Source organism: Rhinatrema bivittatum, chromosome 7, assembly GCF_901001135.1.
Source record: "Rhinatrema bivittatum chromosome 7, aRhiBiv1.1, whole genome shotgun sequence".
In the NCBI taxonomy this organism is placed as follows: domain Eukaryota; kingdom Metazoa; phylum Chordata; class Amphibia; order Gymnophiona; family Rhinatrematidae; genus Rhinatrema; species Rhinatrema bivittatum.
The window spans coordinates 65,060,803-65,083,912 of record NC_042621.1 but is presented as its reverse complement, the minus strand read 5'-3'; the positions used below and the strand labels follow the sequence as shown (position 1 = coordinate 65,083,912).

The following is a 23,110-nucleotide window of genomic DNA, read 5'->3' as shown; positions in this document are numbered from 1 at the left end:
TGGCACCTTTAAAGGACGCCCTGGACTTGGATAACCCTTTTCTTCCTCACACATGGTTCCTTGTGCACATGTCTTATGATGGCCATTTTGAGCAGAACCATTGGCAGCATGTCTCACAACCGGTTGCCAAACTTCACTGAAGGTGATGTTCGACTGCTTTAGTCCCTGATTGTTGAGGATGAGAGGCACCTATACTTTTGCCCTGGGTACCGGTGGAACCAGGAAAGGGCAGATGCTGACTGGCTGGCACATTTAATGCCCAAGTGTCCTGGCTGGACATTTAATGCCCAAGTGTCCTACCCAAGAGAAGTGAGTATGGGTGAAGCCTAGAATTGTAGTTTGAATTGTAGAATGGGTGGGCGGTGCAGGTTCTGCATTATTTTCTGTGTATAGTAATATTTACATTTTTTTTGCATTTTTAATTCTTATTGCCAGGTGGAAGCATTGAAAAAGAGGGCCAGGCATCTACGACGAGAGAAGGAGTGGCTCCTGTCCTTCCGTGCCAGACGTGGGCAGCTGAATGGTGAGTATATTAGGAATCATAGCCAATTATTCCACCCCCTAAATTGATAAAATAGTGATTGATGGGCATACTAGTCCATTGGCTTCTCTTTTCTCCTTAAAAATCTTATTGTTGTGAGTAGAAATAATAAGGTTTATTTATATCTGTTGTGTAAAATCGATGCATCTTGACCACCACCTTCCTTCTGGCCCATCCTTCTATCTTCCTTTTCCCCAACACATTGCTATTTGCTATTTCAGATACCTCCAGCGCAGAGGAGGAGGAAAAGGAGGAAGAGGAAGAGGAGGAAGAGTAGGAGGAAGAATTGTAAGCACCACCTCAGCCGTCACCACCACCTCCACCAGCCCTGCCACCTCTGCCATCACTACCACTCCCAACACCACTACATCCTCTCCCTTCCCATTTCCCGCCTTGTGTCCCTGCAGGACGAGAAGGTAATCATCATTGACAATGAGGAGCCCTCCATTGATGCTCCATCTGTGGCCTGCGATCGGCAGAAGCAAGAGGCTGCATCTGAGGACATACCTCGTGAAGAAGGAAGGCCTTCTTCAATCGAGGCACACCTGGATGCTGTGCTTGCACTGCTTGGTCAGCTGGTACAAGGCCAGCAGCAGATGATTAAGGTTCTCTCATCTATCGCAAGAGCTCAATCACTGATGGTCCTGTCCTGGCCCTGGCCGAGTGAGCTCCCACCGTCCTGCCAGTGATGCTCCTCCTCATCCCCGAGGGACACCAACACAATCCCTGCCCTCCATCCCAACCCTCTCCTTTTTTTGTAAATACATAATTTTATTTTTGTAAATATTTTTATATATGTTTATATATATATATGCATAAACATCTTGAAATTTGCTGCTTGTCCTCTTGGCTGTCCAACTATTAAAACCAACACCAGTGCTGTCCCATTGCTCAAGGTAATGTGCATGGGCAAAAATACAATGGAGAGGGAAGAGATAGGGGGATAGGACAATGACAGTGTTCATGCCAGGGTTGGGTGGGGATTGGGCTAGATAATAATAGAAATGATGTCTAGGGGTTGGGGGAAGAAAAGGGAAGAAAAGTGATAATAAGAAAGGGGGCCTTCTGCTCAATAAAGTGGCCCCTTGTTAGGTTGTGCCACTATCTCCTATGTTTTTCTTTGCAGACTTTCCACACTTGGTGAAACGCTTAACCCTTGTTGAATAAAACAAACGAAGGTATAAAATAGACAACTTTAAAACAATGGAATAATGAGAGACATTGAAGCCTTTGAAAAACACAGCACTATTTTACTGCAAAAACTAAGAAATAGAGAACTATCACTGTGGGTTCAGTGACGTGAAGGCTTTGGTTAAGCCCTCTCCGGCCACGATCAGACAGCCCACAAGTGCGGTCATTTTGGTCATGAATTCAGCGTTATCATGTTGCATTTACTGGAGGACCGAGTGGACTGCAGTCCACCCCTCGGCAACAGCAGTGTTGTGACCTTGCTGCCGTTCGATCAGGTTGGTCATCGTGTTGTTGGCCAACTCATCTAGGCAGATGATGGGCATGCCAACTACTTCCTCCTGCTGCTGTACTGGAGCCCCTGTAGCCTCCACTGACTGTGTTTCAGGGGTGTCCTCCTGTAGGGTTAGTGTCTACTCTTCCTCAGGCTGGGACTCCAACCAGTTCACTCTCAATGGGAGGGTGCTCATCTGAAATGTCCGGGAACATGAATTCTGGTATTGAAGTCTCCTTCCAGACCGTCATCCATATTCTGAGTGGTCACATTTTTCACCGGTATAGCTGCAGGAATGGCTAACAAGGTCAATAATTAGTTATCTTGATCATCCAAGCACCAGAAAAAGAAATAAACAATGCAAACACAGTAGTTAGTTAAAAAATTGTACCTTCTGGTCGTCCTGAGTCACACCCATTGGGTACAGGCACTCCATCCACCACCTCTAGGTGCAGAGTTGACAGGCTCAGCTCCTCCAGGGGAGTCAATGTCAGAGCATAAGCAGGTCCACCATCTGTCCGTTTTTGTGAAGCCGCAACCTTTCCCATCTTCTCATTCACCTCCCTGTGGGTGTCACGCCAGCAGTGCTGAATCTGCTTGACCCCTGGAGACTGACTCTTGTGCAATCTGCACCCAGATTTGCTTCCTGGTCAATGCAGAAAAATTGGATTTGAAGAGCGCCCTATAGTTCTCACAAATACTCTGGCATAGCTGCTCCTTCTCTGCATCAGAGAAGCGTACATCATGTACACGCTTCTGTGGAGGTTGGAGACCATTGGGGCCTGCCAGCTCTTCCTGCACAGTTGCCTGTCTGTCGTCTTGAGGCAACATTCATTTTCTTCCATTGAGCTGTCTGTCCACTTGGCCATCAACATTTCGACAATTGTTCTCCATTTCACTCGGTCACTGCTGAAACAGAGATAGGAAACAAAAGTATTGTACACCTGTTTTTGACAATTTCAAGAAGAGCAATGATACATGAGAAAACATAAAGGACAGACAGAAAAAAAGACTACAGAGAGAGAAAGGCCTCCCAGAGAGCATGGACAGATAGACACAGGCTTTCCAGAGAGTATGAACAGAGAGAGAAAGGCCTCTCAGAGAGCACATCCAAGAATCAGAACATCCATGGGGACGCTCTACTGATTGATGTTTGATAATGGAGTGTTGATAACTCATTAAAGGATTGGTGTTCAAGACTTGGGCATTGCTAAATTGGTTTCCAGGGGCCAGAATGTAAAGATACAGAAAAAGGTTAGATAATGGTTGGTGGACAGGTCTCCCCCAGGCACTCAGAAAACATTCTTATCTACTTTTTCAGTATCCTTGCATCCTGGGCCCCTGATATCAATTTAGCGATGTCCAAGCCGTGTTATATATGGATGTCCTTTTTGAGCACTGAATGGTGGGCAGATGGACACCCAGGAATCAGGAGTCGATAAAAACCCATTTGTGGATGCCTTCAAAGGATGTCCATTTTCTAGACGTCGAAAAAACCCCCAGCATGTAAAAACATTTAAATAAATAGAAAGCAACCACCTCTTACCTTTGGAAAATGAAGAAAATAAAGAGATTAAATAAAGCAGAAGTCATGTGAATTCAAGGGACCAGTTTGCACCATTCTGCAGCCAATACAGGTCCAATTGAACTTGGCACAAAAGGAAAGTTTACCTCGTGGCAGTGATTTATATACACTGCAGATAGGATTATGACCCATTTGCTGACTTCACAGTAGGGGAGCAAAGTCGATTTCAAATATTGCTTTTCTAATTAAAACATCATTACTTTTGTAGTTGAACAATTGTTTTATTGTATTATAGTTGACAAAAACCTTTTTGACAGGTATACGCAGACACTGATCGCACTCGCGATGCAAAGTTGAACATCCAATGCAATAAAATGTATGGCGCTACGAACGCTCTGTTTTGAACTACGAACGCATCTTTCGAGCACTTTTCATTTCTGATTCATTTAAATATTGCATGCGTGGTACCGACAAGAAATTGCGCGCGCGTTAAAACCATGTGCGTACTTCATGAACGTATTTTCTTTGCGCGTCTTTTATTCCATCGGCCCCAGAGTGTGTAATCTGGCAGCAACATTGGTAGCTTATGTTGCCAGTTTCGCTATGAAAGCAACTTTAGATGCTGCTGGAAGCCCTACAGTCCTGCTGTGTGCCTGATAGTGTGAGGGTTTTGGGGGATGTTGGGTGGGACGGAAAGGTCGCTGTTTGGCTTGCAGGTGGAAGGGTGGTCTTTAGGAAGGGGGTTCAAAGGTCACTAAAAAAATTCAGAATTGGAGGGGGGATAGGGAGTGGGGAAGCTGCTTGGGCTGATAGTTTCTCAATGTTTAATAACTTTTGGGGAGCTTGAGGGGGGAGGGTTTCAGTTGCTATGTTTCACAGTGGGGTGGGGATCAGGGCAGCAGGCCAGCAAACTTTTATTATTTTTTACTTTCAATTTAGCGTCCTTTAACCAGTAAGGTTTTAAAGTAGCCGGTTTAGACTAAAGTTATCCAGGTACACATGCCCAGATAACTTCAGACCTGCTTTTACTCATCTAAGTTTAAGCCCCATACCCAGAATACCTTATTTTTCTTCAGAGGGACAGTAACTTTAAAACAAGCGCGCGAGCACTATACATACGCATATAGGCGCACAAGCACACATACACAGGAATTTTAAATTGTGTGTGCGATTGATTTAAAATGACTCTACTGCGCATACGTGTGCTCTTAATTTTAAGCGGTTACTTAAGCAAATGTAATTTGCATAGCTTCCTTAGGACTTTGTCAGCTTTAATACATGCAGGGCAAGCGGATTTTAAAATATGCTCGTGTGAAGGACATTCCCAGTTTTACCAGTTTGCCCAGTCTGGCTCGAGGTCTTCCAGACCCCTCTGGTTTTTCAGCCTAGACTCACCCCAATTGGCCCAGATACCTCACCCAGTGGTTTTAGGCCTAAACAGATATTTTTGCAGACTTACAACTTATCAAGAGCAGAAGTAAATAAATGTGCCACTAACAGCCCGCCGCGTGCTGCGGCCGCCGGACTTAAAATGTGGATTTGTGCGCATAAATTGGGGCTTCGCCCCGGAATGTCCCTTACACATGCCAACGCTGCCCTCTTTTTTTATTTTTTACTTGCTCGCACGCAATTTGCAGCTTTTAAAATACGTATTGCTCATGCATTGGCCCAGATACTCGCATATATGCGCCTTTTAACGCAAGCAACGCTTTTAAAATTCACCCTAGAGGTTTCAACCAGATAAAGACTTATACAGAGGAAAATATTTAGACTACAGATTTGTCCGGATAAATCTTAGCCAGGCAAATCCTTTTGAATAGTGATCTCTTTTGTGCCTAAACCTGAACTGAACAATTACTGTAGTGAGCCTGCCTGGAAAAATCTGCATTGCTTTTTTTCCTGCATTAATTACATTGCAATGTTAGAGGAGATGCCAACAAGGAGGAGCATGCAGTAAATAATACACTCCTAGAAAGGGTTCTGATGCACTACAATAATTGGTACTTATGTGCCAGCTTGGCTGGAACTAATAGGCTGTTTCTGCGACATTAACTATGATATTCTGGGAAGAGATATCTAAACCGATCACTGCTTCCTAGCTAGTACTTAGATCATCACGTTCCCCTGCTCTCTCTTACATTGCATTATTTATTTTCTATTACAAGACGAGCAGGATGGAGCAAGCTCTCTGATTTCCTGACAGCACTTCCAGGCCACGCATCTAGATCTTTATGGCCTCCTGCTTTATAAGTTAGAGTCTTAGATACGGATGCAAACAGCATGGATGGCTGATGCTCTCAATGTCTGTGAAACTGCAGCTGGCAGTGAGGCAGTAGCTTCTTTTTCCCCTTGGAACTGCTGTTTACGTTCAAGTGCAAGGTGTAAAGCCTCATTTGTCAGTATTTATCACTGAGGTTCATAAATGTTATCAATAACGTTTATGTATTCATTTATGGAATAGTCTTCCTGATCTTTGGATTTCCAGCTCAATTGGAACCTGATCCAGCAGTGTTGTCTGCCATTTATAATGGTGGGTCCAAGGCTTTGCTTATGGCTACCATTTTTAATCCCCATTATATTCTGCCTTATGCTGCATGGTTCTAAAGTGGATTACAAAATAACATAAATAGCTAAAAACATAAAAATTAAGATACATAAAATAATTCTTCTGGGTATGAACTAATTCTGTGTGCGACTCAACAGTAAATTCGTAGGAGGAAATTTCAAAGGAGGTACATGTGTAAATATAACACTATCATAGCAATTTTCAAAAGCCATTTATTTGAGTAAATTGCACATATGAGAGTATATTCTATGGACAATTCAATGGCATATACTGTAGCAATTTTCAAAAGCCCACTTACTCGAGTTTCACATGTATAAATGCTTTTAAAACTCAGGCCCTTAGTGAACATAGGGATTAAGCATGCCTTGGGGTGTTAATGCATTGTGTTTGTTTCCATACCCCTCACTCTATGCTTTGGGGTATTCATACCATTCTTCTTCCTGCCACACTCCTCTCTCTCTATGCCTTAGGGGTATTGATGCCACTCGGTGCCCTTTGCTCCATTTTTGGTGCATTGGGTATTCATTCCACTGTTTGTGCTAGTGTGTCACTCTTTTGGAGCTCTGGTGTATTCGTGTCACTAGTTGTGCTGCGTTTCCCCTCCTACAATGGCTTGGGCTTTTCATGGTATTGTTGGTGCCCTTTGTTCCTCTTTTGATATGGTGGGCTGTTTATTTCACTCTTGGTGTCTTGGTGTGCAGTTGCTGCTGCTGATGATACCTGCCAACAAGTTTCAAAAAATGTGGATGGAAAACCTCAAAGTTAGAGTCAACTGCTTCCCCCATTGACTTTAATGGAAGAATGGAGAATAAACAATCTTACCTGCTCATTCTTTTGGATCTTTCCGCTGCATTTGATACGGTAAAACACTCTAATAGACCAACTAGCCAACATAGGGATCAAAGGCACAGCCCTTAGATGGTTCCATTCCTTCTTAAGCAAAAGATACTACAAAGTAAGGATAAACAACAAAGAATCGCACCCAATCCTGACAGAGCAAGGAGTCCCACAAGGATCATCACTTTCACCCACCCTCTTCAATATCTACCTCCTCCCTCTCTGCCATCTACTCTCAAACCTTAAGCTTACCCATTACCTCTATGCAGACGACATACAAATCCTCCTTCCGATCACAGAATCCCTTCAAAAAACCATCACGTACTGGAACGAATGCCTACAGCCCATCAAAAACCTACTCTCAAGCCTTAACTTAGTATTAAATGCTAATAAAACCGAAATGCTCATTGTCTCCCAGGATCCACGCACAATCTTTTCCAGCCTTTCTCTACCTAACACAAACAACTCGTTCTCATCTGACGTCAGAGACCTTGGAGCATGGCTAGATAATCATCTAAACCTAAAAAAGTTCGTAAACAATACTACAAAGGACTGCTTTTACAAACTGCAAGTCCTTAAAAAACTTAAACCCCTCCTTCACTTCTCCGACTTCAGGCTAGTACTGCAATCCATCATTCTTTCCAAGCTCGACTACTGCAACTCCCTGCTACTAGGTATTCCCGCCAACACTATCAAGCCATTACAGATGGTTCAGAATTCAGCGGCTAGAATTCTAACTAGCACTAACAAAAAAGACCATATCACCCCAATCCTTCAGAGCTTACATTGGCTCCCCATTAAACAAAGGATACTCTATAAGGTACTCACTATCATCCACAAAGCGACAAACAATCTAGCCCCCATCACATTAAGCTCTCAACTCCAACCGCAAACTTCCTCCAGACCAATCAGAAGCGCATACAGAGGAACACTGCATGCTCCGCAAATAAAATCATCATTGAGCAAACGAGCGCTATCTTCAGCAGGCCCACACCAGTGGAACACGCTTCCCCCAGATCTTAGACTAGAACCCAGTTATCAAGAATTCAAAAAAAGACTGAAAACGTTTCTCTTCCAACAAGCTTTCCCAGACGCTTAATCTTACTATGACTGACAGACTTCCATCCCTTAACTATGGACACTGTATAAAGTACTACTTTTAAGAATCTGCAAATGGACAATTATCTGAGCTCAAAAATTCACTTTATTTCATATATATATTAGGCATTGCTTATATTTATATTTATTGCTACGTTAAATAGTTATACTTCTTATATATTATATATATATTATATATATATTATTTATTACCAGTTAAAATATTATCTCTTTATTTAGCACTATGTTAAATTGTCAACCAGTTATACTGTTCCATATGTTATACGGTTCCATGTAAAGCTCCGCTATCTGTTGAGCAGTTCTTCGTTTTATGTAAACCGGAGTGATTTGTAGTCCCTACTAGAACTTCGGTATATAAAAATTAAAAATAAATAAATAAATAAATAAATAAATAAGGAGATGAAATGAATTATTCAAACCAAACGAAACAGTAAATTGAACCAAAAAAGTGAATTGAACCAAACATTTTTTCCATGAACACCCCTACTCATTTCTGTCTTTTTCAGTGGCGTTCAGAGTTTAAAGATATTTAAATAAACAAGGACCCTAAACCATTTTGTTTTCAGATTTCAGTGAGATAGTTTACCATGACAAGAGAGAAATTCATTCAAGAGATGAACATTGTATTGTTGGGTATACAGTACACTATAGCAAGATTTGCTATAATTGTAGTAACATGCAACAAAGAATTGACTATGCTAAGGAGAAGCACCTTGAACTTGGCACCAGTCCTAGTGGCCCTGCCCTCTTTCTTCTAGGAAGAGAAAAAGCCCATCAAAAAAGGACAACCCTGGAGAGGAGGCAATGTCACCAAGATCAGGGACTAAAGAGAGTTAATCCTCATGATCTGTTTTCCAATGATGGCATATTCTGAGAAGACAAGTTATCTGGGGAATAAGGGTTGGGAGAGAAGACGACTCAAGGGACAGGAGGATATCAATGTTGATATTTTTTCACAGGGGTAGGGTTATTCCAACAACTTTTGTCCTTTTAGGTGGAAGTTGTATGGAGGGAGGGGAACCCTTGAGCACATTTGCAGTATGCACATAGTGCTCTTTGCTCATTACCAGGTTGGGAACCTTATACCCTGGGAGGGAGGAAGAGATTGTTCATAACCTGCAGAGGCAAAAGTGAGGGTATTGTTGGCCACTTTAGATCCTGGGAAATGGAGGATGCATGTGGTCCATTGGCGTTAAAGGCTGTCAGGCTTAGGGGCTGGAATGTGGGATGGTATTTGTTGTCTCCGAAGATATTCATTTAATAAAGGTAATCTAAGTATTCCATACCCTTAAAGGTAGAAAGATACAATTGGATGGATCAGAGGTCCTGTCTGCACGAAGCAGATCTGGCACACACACAAAATAACTACACTTTAGACACCTGGGTTGTAATGATGTAACCTGAGTGTTACGATTCTGCTCGCGGGCCTAGCCGTGAGCACTCTCTCACCTTTTTCAGCCAGTTTCTCCATCTGCCTGCCTGCTTCACTGCCGCAATCTCCATGCGGCCGTGGCCACCGAAGCTGCTCTTGCAGCCAGGAGGGCTGCTGCTGGTGCTCCTGGGTGGTCAGGAGACCGCCCACATCTTTCCCCTCACGGCTTGCGGTCGTGCCGCTATGACCTGATGTGGCCAGGAGGCCGCCGACGCTGTCTTCTCATGGCAGGGAGTGCCGCCATCATTCCTCCTGTTCTGCGGCCGGGAGGCCACCCCGAAGCTCCTCTTCACAGCCCGGAGGCCGCCGACACTCTCCATCTTCCAGCGCTGGCAGAACCGCCGTCTTCTGCTCCTCCTGGGTGGTGTGGAGTCATCCTCAGCTTCTCTTTGTGGCAGGAGCCGCCTCAGATGCTTCAGGCCTGCTTTCTTCCTCACAGCAAGGCTTATATCCCTAGTCCTGCCTCCTTAGGTGCGGGGCTGCGCCTCTTCTCTGGATTTAAAGGGCCAGACCTCCTGGCTCCTTCTTATGATGTCATCCTGGATGTTCCTCTTCAGCCCTACAAAAGAGTTCAGCCTTCAGTTCCTCTTTGCCTTCACAAGGAGTCAGTCATGGAGTCGGACTGCTCCTAGATCCTCCATTCCAGCTGTTTGGTCCAGGAGTTCCTGATCTCCAGCTCCATTTCTTCAAGGCACTCTGTTCTTCGTGGGAATTCCCTTGTCTTCCTTTGTAGTTCCTGATCCTTCGTCTCGTCTTTGTTCCATGTTTGGTCTCTCGCCGGATCCTAAGTCTTTGTTTTCAGATGTCTTCGTCATCCAACCCTCTTGATGCTTTCTCCTTCAGATCTTCCTGAAGTCCTCATCTTCTGATGTCCTGTCCTTCCAGAAATCAGTCATCCTATTGTTCTGCCTTTCAGAGCCTCCCTGCTGCTCTTGGTTGGGTGACCTGGGGGTCTGAAGTCCAGATGTCTTGTTCTCCAATTCACTTGACACCTCCTTGATTCTCTTGACTGAGTGTCCCTGGGGTTAAAGTCCAGATGTCCTGACGTACCTGACATCTTCGTGTCAAGTTGTCTTCGTCTTCAGAATCCTTTTGATGTCCTCGTCTTCTGTCCTTTTTGCTGTCAAGCGTTCGGAACCTTTGGGCTCCTTCGTCAAGGAAGCCTTCTGACTCTTTGGCACCCTCGTCAGGATAACTTTCCTCTTGGATATCCTGGTTCTGGATTTTACTTCCTAGTGGACTATCCTCTTCAACTTCAGTTGACCTTCTGATTCATTCTCCGTGTTGGGTCTGAAGCCGCCGCTTTTTCAGGTTGGATGCGCTGATTATGCTGGGTCCCCAAAGCCTCAGTCCAGGATGGTTGCTGCTATGAGTCATGGCTGGATACCTTCATACTGAGTTTTAACTCTTCTGTCGTCTTTTCACTCAGCAAGTGTCTTCATCAGTGTCCCTGATGTTCTTCTCTTCAGCCTTGCCTCATCCTTATTTCCTCATCTGATCCTCGTCTTCAAGTATCGTCCTTTTGTATTCAGTCTTCAAGTCTCATCTTCTTCCACCCTCGACCTCTGTCAGTCCTGGTGCATTTTCCGTTCCCATACGGCAGGTCTGAAAGGGCTATCGAGTGGCTGGAGGGCTACCCCAGAGACCAGCGTTGCATTGTTGGGTCTCTACTGATGTGTCAGGTTCAGCGGAGCTGCGAGTCCCTGGTCTTCTGCCTGTCTGCCTATGCTGGGATACGTCTCACCTGTCTCAGCACTTCTAGGAGCTCCTCTCTGCAGTCGTGTCATGGTCCAAGGGCACACCACTCTCCCTGGAAGTGGGATCGCTCCCTAGCACTCCCGCAACACTGAGTAGCTCAACCCTCCAACAATGTTAATGTAAATCATTGTATGATTAATTCTGTGCAGTGCAGCTTCATCCTTTTTTCTCTAAAGGTTTTGATTCCAGTATGGTAATTTGCTCAACCATGTTTGGATGGGTGGAGGGGAGGGTGAGAGGGGGGAACTTTTGAGACAGGTTGCAATGTCTCACTCTAAATACCATAGTGGGTGTTTAATCAGAAGAATCATCATTCCTGTATGAAATATTTATTATCACATTCAGATACGGAACATCAAAGGGCTTGTACACCACTGCGAACAGATCTAGAAATGGAAACAAAGGAAATTGCCAGCGGTTTATACAGCAGCAGGTGACCCATAAATATTCAGAATACGCATTCATTAACCATGGAGTGGATAATTTCCTTCTCTTGAAACCCTGCTTTGTTTATGCTCAAGCATAATGCTTTAATTATTGAATAGAAAACAAAAAAATATAGTGGTGCTTGATGAGTCACCTAATGTGGTAACACTCAGATCGCAAAGGGACATTGTTGGGACCTATTTGTTTTTCACTAAGAATGAGGATATTTGTTCGATGTGAACTTCAGTTTGGCTTCACTCAGCAGAAATCCATAGGTCTTGCCATACTCTTACGCTATTCATTTCCAGTTGTAAAATGCCTATCCACAGCTCTAGGCATTCTGCATTAGTTAAAAGCAATATTACAAGTACCATAAAAAACACAGTCAGTCAAGAGAAACACAAACAGTACTACACAGAAACATGACAGCAGAAAAAGACCATATGGCCCATCCACTCTGCCCAGCTGTCCAATTAGTTTAGTTTAGTTCCCATCACTTCCTTAGAGATCCCTGTAATTATCCCACACTTTCTTGAATTCAGATACTGTTTTTGCCTCCAACACCTTTACTGGGAGGTTGTTCCACAAATCCACCACCCTCTCTGTAGAGAAAATATTTCCTCCTTTCAATCTCATCATATGACCTCTCGTTCTAGAGCCTTCTTTCCATTGTAAGAGGCTCACCTCCTGTGCATGGAAACCTTTGATATATTTGAATGTCTCTATCATATTTCCCATATCTCATTTTTCCTCTAGGGTGTATATGTTTAGATCTTTAAGTCTGTCCCCATATGCTTTTATTTATTTATTTTTATATACTGACGTTTGATCTGAGATATCACATCGGTTTACATTCAGGTACTGTGGGTATTTCTCTATCCCCAGAGGGCTTACAATCTAAGTTTGTACCTGAGGCAATGGAGGGTAAAGTGACTTGCCCAAGGTCACAAGGAGCAACAGCAGGACTCGAACCCTGGTCTCCTGTTCGTAACCCACTGCTCTAACCACTAGGCTACCGCTGACCATTTTAATAGCCACCCTCTGGACTGAATCTGTCCTGTTTATATCCTTTCGAAGGTGCGGTCTCCAGAACTGTACACAGTGAGGTCTTTTGAGGGACCTCTACAGGGGCAATATCACCTCCCTTTTTCTGCTGACCATTCCTCTCCCTATGCAGCCAAGCATCTTTCTGGCTTTTACTGTCACTTTATCCACCTGATTGGCCACCCGGTTACAGATTTTGGTATCATCAGCAAAAAGACAAACTTTCCCAACAACTCTTCAGTTATGTCACTCACAAAAATGTTGAAAAGTGGCAGTCCAAGGACTGATCCCTGAGGGACACTGCTAGTAGTATCCCCATCCTCAGAGAAAACTCCATTTACCACCACCCTTTGTTGTCCCCAGCCAGTTTCTAACCCGGTCAGTAAATCAAGGTTCCATACTAAAGGGCACATTTTTAAAGGGCTTGTGCGCGTAAAAATCGAGACATCTATTTATTTATTTATTTATTTTTATATACTGATGTTCCTGTATAAGTTACATATCGCACACACGTGGCCGGGCCCAATACGTGCACAAGTGCTGGGCCCTGAAAAAGGGGTGGGCCGGGGGGGGCATGGTCTGGGCAGGGATGTGCGGGGGTAGGACAGAGGCCGGCCGGGACAGCGGCCATTAGCCGATGTTCAGGGGAAGCGCTCGCCGGCAGCTGGCCGGCGTGCAGAAGTTTCTTCTGCTCCGACAGAGCAGTAAGTAAAAAAAAACAAAGAAAAATGGGGATAGTTAGGGTTAGGTTAGGGGTCGGGGTGGAGAGGGGAAGAGGAAGGAAGAGTAGGGTTAGGGATAGGAAAGTTCCCTCCCGGTCCGTTCCTTAATTGGAGCGGACTGGGAGGGAACTGGGGAAGGCCTGATTGCGCAATTTACTAAAATTCACCCCACTGTGCGCGCTGCCCGCACACACGCGCGGATTCTAAAATCCAGTGTACATGTGTGCGCAACCAATGGATTTTATAACATGTGCGCACCGTACGCGCATGTTATAAAATCGGCGCGTCCATGTGTGCGTGCTGGGAACCTCACACGTGTGCACTCCTTTTAAAATTTACCCCTAAGGGCGCTCATTTTATTTATAGGTTTTCTATGTCGAACCATATCAAAGGACTTGCTGAAATCCAAGTACACTATGTCTAGCGCTCTCCCTTGATCCAAATCTCTTGTCACCCAATCAAAGAAATTGATCAGATTCATCTGACAAGATTTAACTCTGGGTAAACCCATGCTGCCTTGGATCTTGAAATCCATTGGATTCCAAAAATTGTACTATCCTCTGTTTTAACAGCGATTCCATTAGATTAGTTACCCCAGAGTTCAGACTAACCGGTCTGCAGTTACCAGCCCTCTCCTTGCTTCCACTTTTATGAATAGGAACCACATTCACCTTTTTCCAGTCCTCCAGGGATTACTCCAAACTCTAAAGAAGCATTGAAAAGGTCAGCCAGCGGAGCTGCCAGGACATCATTAAGTTCCCTTACTACCTTCGGATATATCTCATCCGGCCCCATCGCATCTACTTTGGGGTACATATTGAAAAGGAAAGTTATCTACATGACTTAGCCACATTTTAAAAAAATGCTTACCCAGCTAAATTCTAGTTGGATAAACTGTTATCCAGGTAGAACTTAGCCGGGTAAGTTGGGGGTGTTCCTGGGGCGGGAGGTAGGCGTTTCAGAGAGGAGCTGAGTTAACCGGCTAACTCTAGAACAGCCATAGGCAGGTAAGTTAGCTGGATAGTATACCATATGGGTATCTGGCTAACTTAACTAGCCATTTAGCGGCTGAATATCTACTAGGGATGTGAATCATTTTTTGACGATTTAAAATATCGTCCGATATTTTTTAAATCGTCATTAATTGTTAAAGAGTGCGATACAATAGAAATCCCACCGATTTATCATGAAAAAATCGTTAATCGGGTTAGTGCACACTAACGGGAGTTAGGACACAACCTAAAAACCCACCCTGACCCTTTAAAACCGCTCCCTTAGCTTCCACCACCCTCCTGACCCCCCCAAAAATGTTTTAAAATTACCTGGTGGTCCAGTGGGGGTCCCGGGAGCGTTCTCTCACGCTCAGGCTATCGGCCGACAAACAAAAAACCCACCCCGACCCTTTAAAACCGCTCCCTTAGCCTCCACCACCCTCCCGACCCCCCCAAAAACATTTTAAAATTACCTGGTGGTCCAGCGGGGGTCCCGGGAGCGTTCTCTCGTGCTTGGGCTGTCGGCCGATAAACAAAAAACCCACCCCGACCCTTTAAAACTGCTCCCTTAGCCTCCACCACCCTTCCGACCCCCCCAAAAACGTTTTAAAATTACATGGTGGTCCAGTGGGCCCCGGGAGTGATCTCCCGCTCTCAGGCCGTCGGCTGCCACTAATAAAAATGGTGCCAATGGCCCTTTGTCCCGTTACCATGTGACAGGGTAACCGTGCCATTGGCCGGCCCCTGTCACATGGTAGGAGCACTGGACGGCCGGCACCATCTTTAAAAAGGTAATTTTAAAATGGTTTTGGGGGGGTCGGGAGGGTGGTGGAGGCTCAATCGTCATCAGGAACAATAAACACAATTCCAATGCTAAAATTCAACTAATTATATTAATTAGAAATTCTGCATTACAATAGCACTTGCTGCACAGAAGTTGCTGCCATATTTATCAATAGAAAGGAAAACAACCACCCAACACAGTTACAGCAACAGAGAAAACAAGTTTATAATGCTTGGTTTAAGAATAATAATGAAGTAATGCTTATTTGTGCCACAGAAGGTGCAAGCTTAGATATATAAGTGAACTTTGCAATCACAAACAAAAAGTAGAGCAATCTTGCAGCAAGATACGATGGGCAAGTTAACGATGGGCCTGAAAAACTTGCAAAAAAGGCAAAATGTATGGGTGTACAAATGAATGAAAAGAACCATGTCTTACCATCACCCCGATATCACAATTTTCTGAGATCTTTTGATGTGAATGAAAACATTGAAATGGTAACAATCCACCATGCTTTAAAAACAGAAGATGAAGAAACCAGCGCCAAACATTACGCAGATCAAGAAATAGTGTGCAAAGCCAAAACTTGGCATCAATATCGTGGATTCAGATGCTGGCAAAGATAAAAACTTCAGTATGGAACATGCGGATGAATAAACCATGATAATAGCACACGTTGGTATACCCCTTGCAAACCGACAAAAGGAGCGCGAATATCAAGATTTTAAAGGCCAAAGGGAAATTGTCGCGATGCAAGATGAAGCAGACGCCGTGACTGAACACAAATAAGGATGCCAGGAAACCAAACTTGCACTAATGGCAATAACAGCGTTGAATCAGCTTGGACAGCTCAAGTTCACAAGGGTTGCAGGAGAACATGAGAAACCACAATAGACAGCAGACTCGCATGACGTCCAATAGCAATCTACTACAAAATCCAAACCTAGATGTACGGAAAGTGAATTTGGTAGCTACATGTCAGCCAATAAAAATAAGCAGAAAAAAACATTTTGATTTTTTTTAGGTAAAGCTTTCACAAACCATTTGCTACCAATAACGCCACCACAATTACACCAGAGATAGGGATGGCGCTAGATTTCATATGTAAAAAAAAATAAATTGCTATGGACGCAAAAGTTTTGGGCGCGCAATACTGCATTGGGAGTAATAGCTATTAGCTAATCGGGTCATTTACATGGAATTTAAATGCAATCGGCGCCAATTGCTTTGCGCTGTTTTGCAGGCACGTTATGGATGCGCTAATCTTGGTATTGCATTTGATGTACGACTAGCGCATCCAAAACACAAGTCCAATGTGCTTAGAGAGGCTCGCTGACTGGAGTGCACGATATTGCATCAGCCTGAAAGAGTACAAAAAAAATCCCACTTGATCTTATTGACCTCATCAGACTAATGCTTGTGATGTTTTTAAGTGATGCACATTGTATTTTCACTATAGTTGAGAAAAATTCACAATATTTTCACTTATTCCCATAAAACAAAGGATGAGACAAGAACTTTACCGAGAGAATACACACATTTGAGCAAAAAATAAAGGTCATATGAAATGATAATGGCACTGACTTTCTAAATAAAGAATTCACCAAAGCAAATGGCATTGAACATCTGTTTACAAAGCCCAAAGTAATCAGTTCACAAAGCAACGATATTGCTGGGAGAGCAAATCTTACAATAAAAGAGGGCATGAGAACTATACTAATCAATTTAAAATTGCCACTAACATTTTGTATATGCTGCGGAATGCTTTGGTTCTAGAATTGAAAAAAAGGCAGTACATTAGTGAACAGAATAGAAACAGCAGCTACCAGTTTACTATACCAAAAAAAAATCAAACACCATATAGAATGGACATGACAATAGGAGAAAAATTCACAGGTCAACAGCCCACCTGTAAGCACTTTGATTTCGATATTTAACGTGCACTGAGCATCAAAGTTAGATTCTAAAGTTAAATACCCATAATCAGCTGATCTAAGGCACCGAGGGGTAGATAAACATTTTCCAACTAGGAAAATTAGCCAGATATGCATATCTGGCTAACTTAAGGGGACATTTATCAAAGTGCTATATGGAGTTTTCGTATGCGTTAAGGCGTTTTTGCATGTGAAAAACACCTTTAACGCATGTGAAAACGGCATAACGCATGATGTGATGCAAATTAGGAAAAAGGGAGGAGTTTGGGATTTACAGTTTGTAAAGCCATATTGCAGAGCTTTAATGCAAATTTTAACTACACCTTTTTCATTTGTGTTAAGCCATGTGATATAGCTTTATTGTACTTTGTGGTGTTTTTACAAATAGCATTTTCAGTATTTTAAGCTACTGGAGAGACAGCCTAGCTATCATGCCCTCATACTAAGTAGGTATTTATACCTCTATATGAGGCCCACCTAGTTACTCAAGATGAGGTTTAGGTAGGAGTTTAGGGGTTAGGGGCCATTTTGACATTCAAAGTGAGATGTATGAACAGAACAGTGCTCTCTTGTGAAGTTTTGATGATCTTCGGAGTGAGGAAACTCACCCAAAGATGAGATTTGTGCAATGTTCTCTCATCCTAGCTTGATGTTGTTCAGGTAGAGAGTCTATCAAGCTAGGTTGAGAGAACATTGCACAAATCTCAACTTTGAGTGAGTTTCCTCACTCGGAAGGTCATCAAATCTTCACAAGAGAGCACTGCTCTGTTCGCACGTCTCACTTTGAATGTCAAAGTGGCCCCTAACCCCTATACTCCTACCTAAACCTCACCTCGAGTAACTAGGTGGGCCTCATACAGAGGTATAAATACCTACCTAGTATGAGGGCCTTATACCTAGTCTCTCTCTCTCTCTTTCTCTCTCTACCCCCACTGGTTGTAAGTAGAAATTGCAACAATTTGGGTACTAAGTGCAAAAAGGTTATTGCAGTAATATCTGTGCTAACATAATGCACTTTGTGATAAACAGCCTATTACCATAAAACACACCCTTTTTCTATTGCATGCGATATTTAGTATATTTTTATAAATCCAGGCCTTGGTCAGGATATTTAGAGGCATGGCTGCACCACTGAATATATCCAGATAACTTTTAATTAGCCGGACAAGTTTATCTGGTTAACTTTAGACCTGCTCAATAGCAGGTCTAACTTATCTGGATATCGCCACTTATCCAACTATGTTAGCCAGATAGGTAGCTCCTTCTCGATATCCCTCATTCTGCCCACCACTTAGCCAGGTAACTATTTAACTAGATAAATAGTTATCTGGCTAAGCAGTGACCACTAAACATGATTGCATATTCAGACACCACCTCTTATCCTGATACGTCCAAACTTACCTGGCTTAAGTGGCTCTGAATATTGACCTCCTTAATATTGGGCTGAATATAGGTGCCTAAATTATAACCTCACGAAAGGTACCTAAAGTTATACTGGAGTAACTTTAGGAACCTCAGTTAAAGTTAGACACCCAATGTTGGAAATGGAAATCATTCCTCTGATTTAGCCCCACCTTTGGCTTTCCTATTTTTAAGGTACCTAAATTTAGGAATCTTATAAACTTAGGTGCTCAGTGGGGAAGGGGAATTTTTTTTTTATTAAGCCAGATCTAGATGCCTATCTTAAAACATCAGTCTCCTTAAAATTTTCATCTAGCATCCTTATCACAGGGCCTCTAAACATAAAAGAGAAAAGCTTGATCTAACAGCCTAAGATGGAATTTTTGTGGCTTATTCAAGAGTATGCAAAGCCTATAGAATATACAATAGCACAACAAATGTCATAAAAGAAGACACCGCAAATTTAATGAAGACATTTGTTTTCTTGAGTATATAAACTCCTCATGAAAAAAATTCAGCAAAGAGAGAGGACAACCAAGAACATTTTTTCAGGAATATTTTAAATAATATACATCATAAAGAATGACATGAAAACAATGTAGAGCAGGTTGAAAATAGTGAATTATAATAGACCTGTTCCTCTATTGTGAACCCCTCTACTACTAACATCAAACAACTAAATGGGGAAACAAAATGATAAATTCCTAACTCTGGTGTCTGGTTCTGTACTTGTGAGTAACAATCATTTTATAGGTTATGACTCAGGCTGTGCAATAGTACCATTTTTAATTTGTGTGGTACTAAGTTATATTTTCTTATTTTTTTATATTGTTGCTATTAAAATATTTCATCATTCTAAATTAATCCATTTTTCAAATGCCACAACTCCCCCAACATGAGCTTGTTTAAATCTTCATCAAATCTGACTGCTTTGAACTTATCTTGTTGACCACTATAAGCGGTAGTAACTCTCGACGGAAGCTCCTTACTTCAGATTATTGCTCATGCCCGCCCATCAGAAATAGGTCTCTGATGGCCCCATGAAAATTGAACCAATTGGGTGTTCTTTGAGAAACATTAGTGGAGAATGTGGCAAGTGCATATAAAAAAGAAAAATCATATATTTGATTGCAAGTCCATGGGGGAGTAACACTGGGGTAGTTCCGGAGGAACGTAGACCTTAACCGAAATAAAGATAAAGCGGTCATTTATGAAGAAACAACACAAGCCGATGTACCCTAACACAGTGGGCAATTTCCAGCTCCGGGAGAGAATCTGATTGGCTAGAAATTATTTAAATACTAATGTGATTAGGACCAATGCCGTCCTAATCACAGAAAGGCGACGAGCAAAAGAGGAAGAGAATGCAGCAGTAAAGTAAGTGGCATAAAATTATTGTTCTTTTCTCTGGTGTTTGGCAGAAGGTCTTGGCTGTGTCTATTCATGTTTGTACCCAGCTCTCCAGTCGCTGAAGCAGACGCTATGCGCCAAAACACTGTCAGTATCAGGCGACATGATCAATAATCTGAAGTAAGGAGCTTCCATCAAGAGTTACTATCACTTATAGTGGTCAACAAGATAAGTTTAAAGCACTCATATGTGATGAAGGTTTAAGCAAGCTGACACTGGAGGAGCTATGGCATTTGAAAAACTGATTAGTTTAGAATGATAAAAGATTTTAATAGCAAAAATATAAAAAATATAACTTAGTATCACATAAAGTAAAAATGGCACTGTTGCACAGCTTGAGTCATAACCTATAAAACGATTGTTACTCACAAGTACAGTACTGGACACCAGAGTTAGGGATTTATCATTTTGTTTTCCCATTTGGTTGTTTGATGAAAATAGTGAATACCTGTCAAGATAATGAACAAAAATTAGCTGATGAAGAAGTGGGGAAAAAATACATAATGACAATAAAGTAGGATCTGAGAAACAAAGGGATACCGAATTATAGAGAATGAATATCATCTAACAGTAAAACTGAACAGAATGATGAAGATAAACAAAACTGTTATGAATAAGCATGAGTAACCCAAGAGGAAACTGTGATGCTGCACACTCGTACAGAGGCTATAAGAATAAAATATGCAAAGGAATAGAAAAAGCCAAGCAAGAAGAAATTTATAAGTGAATTTCAAAGGAGTTACACATGTAAATGTAGCATAACATTATAGCAATTTTCAAAAGCCATTACCTGCGCTAAGTGCACTTCAATGACATATATAATAGTTTTCAAAAGCCCACTTACATGGGTAAAGAGCATCTACACATGTAAAACCCAGTTTTAAGCATGTAAATACTTTTGAAAATCAGCTCTTAAGTCTCTACAGCAAGGGTGGTCAACTCCACTCCTCGAGAGCCGCGAACAGGCCTGGGTTTCAGGATATCCACAATGAATATGCATGAGATATGTTTGCATATAATAGAGGGAGTGCGTGCAGATCTATCTCCTGCATATTCATTGTGGATATCCTGAAACCCAGGCCTGTTTGTAACTCTCGAGGACCGAAGTTGGCCACCCCTGCTCTACAGTATAATAATGTAGCAAAAAACTCCAGGTTGGAAGACCATCAATTCAAAATAGGTATACAAATTAAAGCTGAGTCCTGACAATTTCATAACAAAGTAGAAGGCATGACTTGTTGTCACTGGCTGTGCTCAAACATATGAGAAAGACTTTAATGGGATGTATTCACCTATTATGAAAACAGAATAAACCTCTGCTTCGCCATCAGGCTACGTCGGGAGGGACAGATATCTTTAAACCAGATATCTGTAAACATAAATATATACATAAGAACCGAAATAAAAAGGGCAAGCCGACATAGAAATAAGAATAAACTAACAACATACCAATTGCGTTGTATATCAAAGCATCCAGGGAGCGCACAGACTTCCAGCGCTAACAGCAATTTAAAGCCCAAATTTTGGTGCGAAAAGCACAGAAAGCTCAAAGTGAAAGAAAAGTAACCAATCAGGACGCTAGAGGTCTAAACCAATAAGAGAGCAGAAAGGACATCCAATCCAATCACTACAAGGGAAGTCAGGTAAAATAACTCCACTCTAGTTCAGCATTCGATCCTTTAGGTGTGACTGTATCTAATAAAAAATTCCATTTTTGTTCCCGCTTCAATAATGAAATTTTTTTTTTATTACAATTTTAGCATCCTCTGCCTCTTCTTTTCTGTTTGTAGCCTCGATCTAAAAAAAAAAATCTCATATGGATATTCTTAAGCTAATTCCGTGTTTTCAAGAAAGTAACATTCGTATTTCATATGTAAGATTGAAGAACATCAAGGAGATTGTGAGTCCGTCATTTTTACCAGAAAAAAATAAGCAAACTCTCAGTACTGTTGGGGATGGCAAACCTAGCGGGCATCATCGGTGTGGGAAGTGTTTGTTCTGTGGAATAATGATTCAAGGTAACACATTCACTAATCCCAAAGATTAAAAAATGTATGAATTAAAAGATTTTACCAGCTGCAGTTCTGACTTTGTTGTTTACACTTTGATCTGCCCCTGTAAGCTTGTTTATGTGGGCAAAATGATCAGATCATTGCGGCTAAGATTAGTCAAACATAAGAGTTGCCTTAAGTCCATGAAATTAGAGGCACCATTGGTGAATCATTGCATTCAGTTGCAACAAATATTTGGGGAACTTAAATGTATTGTTTTGGAATAAATCAAGATGAATGCTAGAGGTGGAGATAAACCAAAAAAATTATTACAACAAGAAACCGATGGATTTTTAAACTCCAATGTGTTCAACCATGTGGTTTAAATTTGGAAATTGATTGGTTTCCTTTTTATTAAATATAAAATCAACCTGAGAACTAAAGGATTTTTTGGTGACAAATTGAATTTTTGGCTGAATTAGTAGTTGAGAACAATTACAAATAATGCGATGTATTTTCAACGAATCAGATATTTCTGTGAACTAAAAAAAACTTAAAAAAATATTTTTTTGGTGACCGATCAAAGTTTTGGCTGAGTGAGTAGTCAAGAAAATTTGCAAATAGTGTGATTGATTTTAAATGAATCAGACATTTCGGTGGCTTGTTTGAAAAAACAGAGTTGAATGTGATTGGTTAGAAATCCATATAAATACAAGGCACATGTGCTAGCGTTTTGTGCTTTAAATCGCCATTAGCGGCTGAGTCAGCAAGAATGAGATGATTAGATGTTGGACGCTGTATTGCATAAGGTAAAATTGATCTCAGTAAAGGGACATGTCTGTTGAAATTCTTTAATGCTGTTCTATTCACAATAATATTTTTGATTGAAACAGTAATGCCTTGAGACAGCTTTACCCGAAACATTGGCTGATGTCGACTCTAAGCAACCAAGACTATTGGTGAAGAGAGAATAAGTGGCCGGTTTTGAATATCAGCACAGATAAGTCTGAACCTTGCGCTGAATCCCAGAGTTTTTGTGGTGTATAAAGAAGAATAATGGACTGTTGTCATACTGTTAAACACAGAGAGAAATATGTAAAAGAAGGACAACACTTTTTAGAATTTTGAAAAGAAATTAATGGGGATCCACAAGCTTTTCCTCCTTA

General features: G+C 41.9%; 1 long non-coding RNA gene across 1 annotated transcript; it reads right to left on the bottom strand.

Moving 5' to 3' along the window:
- Window positions 1–1,776: 1,776 nt before the first annotated feature.
- LOC115096097 lies at window positions 1,777–21,505 on the bottom strand. Its single transcript, XR_003857963.1, has 3 exons — window positions 21,403–21,505; window positions 2,395–2,912; window positions 1,777–2,302 (listed from the first exon to the last, which is right to left on the bottom strand). It is a non-coding gene; the product is annotated as an uncharacterized LOC115096097 (long non-coding RNA).
- Between the last annotated feature and the right edge of the window lie 1,605 nt (window positions 21,506–23,110).